This window comes from Triticum aestivum, chromosome 2B (genome assembly GCF_018294505.1).
Source record: "Triticum aestivum cultivar Chinese Spring chromosome 2B, IWGSC CS RefSeq v2.1, whole genome shotgun sequence".
Taxonomy (NCBI): Eukaryota; Viridiplantae; Streptophyta; class Magnoliopsida; order Poales; family Poaceae; genus Triticum; species Triticum aestivum.
Window position 1 is genome coordinate 336,160,793 of NC_057798.1, and position 3,460 is coordinate 336,164,252.

A 3,460-nucleotide genomic window follows, 5' to 3' on the forward strand; every position below is an offset into this window, starting at 1 on the left:
ATAGTTTCCATTAGAAATCACCTCATAAATATACATGTATGCAATATTTTTGGTCGTATCCAAGGTAGTCATGTCCTCATCATCCTCCCCTTCTTGAAAACAAAGCCGTCCTTGGCGTTGCTTAATCTGAAATGTGGGTAACAAAAGAGACAAGGTGTACATGTTGTATATGTATATGTCATCCATTTTTACTTCCCTTGATTTTTGCACATATGACACATGAATAGATGAGTAACTTGCATAGTTCATAAAATATAAAGCCAAAACATTATCACAAGAAGTAGAAGGCATGAAAATATTGCAACTCAGTTTGCACATATAAGTGAAGCTCTTATTCATTTCAAAAGATTGACAAGGTTCATCATTAAACCATCCCAACATTGGTGAATAAACCTTATTTGCATCAAATTTACATGCTACAACATGCTTATATAAGCAAACATGCAATAAGTCATTCGACACAGAATCATCACCAAGATTAGAGGTCATATCAAAATGATTAAACATTGATTCTTTTGCATCAACAGTTAATTCAATGGGTGCACTAAAAATTGTTGGTATTTCAGTTGTTTGATCACATGACGCATTCACGACAGTATCAAGATTCTCTAAAATAGGGTATGTGCTCAAATCACTAGGTAACTCAACACATCATGCATTCAAGTTAACTAGGGATGCATCATTCTCATGTGAAGTTATATCATCAATACCTTTACGGTTACATTGTCGCAAAGACGTAGCTGATGTAGGTTCGAATGTTGACAATGCACCATACACTTGAGATGATGTCACGCACAATCTGAGGTGGGGCTGCTTTGGGTGCAACGGTGGAGGAACCAACCGGCGGTGGTGAGCATGAACTGTAATAGTAGTTGTTGTGGTCACCCAATGCATCCTCCTGTATCTGCCTCTCAAAGGTACAAGCGCGAACATAATACCAGTAATGCAATGAGGAATATAGTGCAATCTTGCATGGATATCATGGTTCAAACCACCAAAAAATCTATTCATTGTATCATCCTTAGATTCTTCTATGTCACAATGATGCATATAAGATTTGAACTCTTGGTAGTAAGCATGAACAGTGTTGTTGCCTTGTTTAAATTGTTCAAATTTGCGAAGCAATTCACGACGATAGTAAGGAGGGAAAAATTGTTATCTCATTACATGTTTCAAATCTTTCCAAGTTGTGGGTTGGTTATCAATGTTTTTCTTACAATGCACACTCCACCAAACAGAAGCAAAACCAGTAAATGATCTAGTGGCATCTCGTACTCGCTCAAGTTCAGAATATTTATGGTGACTAAAAACTTCTTCTACTTCAAGCTCCCAAGCTAGATAAATAGCAGGATTAAATATACCCTCAAATGATGGTAAAGAGATAACCTGGCCATGTGCTTGTGTGTGTTGTCCCAACTCTCGTGATGGTGAAGATGTGTTCGTCGTCCAAGAACATCTACCTCCGGAACCTGTCATGATTAGTCGAAACAAGAAACAAAATTCGAGAATAATGTTCCTATGAACTACTAGGATGTGGTTGTAACATGCTCACAGTAAAGCAAATATCAATATCTTACAAGTTCTTACCATGCGACAGGTGGTGACAGGCAACCAACGGTGTCAAATAACTCCGAAGATTGTATAAAGCGATAGCCAGGGGAACGTACGTATACACGGTGTAGAAATATGTGGAGCTGGGTTGGCTATATATGGTAGCAAAAGATTAGCAATAATGATGCGGAGCATCCTACGATCATCACCATGTCAAGAGTATGTTTGGCAAGTGACATGTGCGACCTCTACTTCTCATACATAAAGGTGAATCTTCTCCTTTACATGTGTTCACTTGACCCCTTCGAGGATGGTATACTACTTGACACTTCTCCCGTGTGCATGCGTAGGTATTGTCGGAGCTTCACGGATGTCTAGGAGGAGTGCAAGCGCCAAGGAACAACTACACCATCCGCGAGGGAAGCCTGGAAGCGAGGATGGAAGAAGACGATGCTGCTGAAGCTACAGCGGCCGGACATCCGGGCCAAGGGCCGGACATCTGCCGCCTGTGCAGTCGCCCACGAACTGCACCAACAAAAGGCCAAAGCATTAGTGGCCGGACATCCGGCCCGTGTGCCCGGACATCCGGCACCATGCCACAGCCCGGTCATCCGGCAGCGCCCCCGGAAATCCGGTGTGAGGCACCCGAAGCCAGAAGGCCACCCTGCTCGGGCCGGACATCCGGACAACCGCCCCGGACATCCGGCGTCTCACAAGAACCCGGACATCTGATGCCTGCCTATGTGCAGAATCGGGCCAAAGGCCCATGTATCCCTTCCCCACTTACCCCTTCGTGGCTAAGACTATATATACTCCTTCCCTCCTCCTAGTTAGGGTTAGCAAAGTGATAGCTCATTTTTATGTGAGCTTTGCTCCTACCTATCTCTACTCTTGAGAGAGAGAGAGAGACCACCACTCCTTTGGAGGCCAAGACCTCCATCTAGGAGAAGATCCTACGGGATATCATCAAGACCCCCTCGTGGGAAGATCCGTCTAAGATATCATCAAGACCCCCTCTTGAAGATGAACCTTGCCTTTTATCTTTCTCTTTGTTGTTCATGTACCTTGTGATCTTGTGTGTTTGATTGTCTAGTGCATGTGTGATTACACTTGTTCTTGAGTGTTTCCCCTTGTGATTTCTCTCCGTTCTTCTCCGTGTTCATCGTGTTCTTCGAGGGATCCCACTCCAAACATGAAAGATCGGCCTACACCGGGTTAGCCCCGTATCATATGGTATCATGAGCCACGTTGATCACATTTTTGGAGCCCCTACCCCTCTTTTTCTAGCTTGATTTTTTTGATTTCATCTAAATCCGAAAATCCCCACCAAAAATAGCCCCCAACTTTTTTTGTGATTTGTTAGTTTGATGATGTTTTGTTGATTTTGATCCATGGATTTGCTTGGTTTCAAGTGGATCTAGCATCTCCCCAAGTTTCCCCACTTTCCATCCACGAAATCTCCCCAAGTTTGCCCCCGAAATCATCAATTTCAGCCACAAAATCGAGTTCCTCGAGTTCATCCTCGGATTTGGAGCCCGGACATCCGGCCCGACCCCCGGACATCTGGCCATCCCGGAAATCCGGCCATTAGCCCGGACATCCGGCTCCTGGAGCGCATTTTCGCGCAAGTTTCTGGACATCAAGCCCCGGAAATCCGGCCCGACCCCCGGATGTCCGGCCCCTGGGATTTCAGCTTTTTCCGTTTCACCGTTTTGACCATAACTAATTCATTCGGAGTCCGTTTTTGACGTTCTTTAGCTGGTTTTGGAGCTATTGACATCCCCCATCCCACAAAAATACCACCAACATCATTTGACTCCATCAATTTTTGTGAATTTTGGCATCTTTACCTAGGGCTTCCACCACAACATCCGCATAACCACCACCGACTTCTGCAACATAACCCATT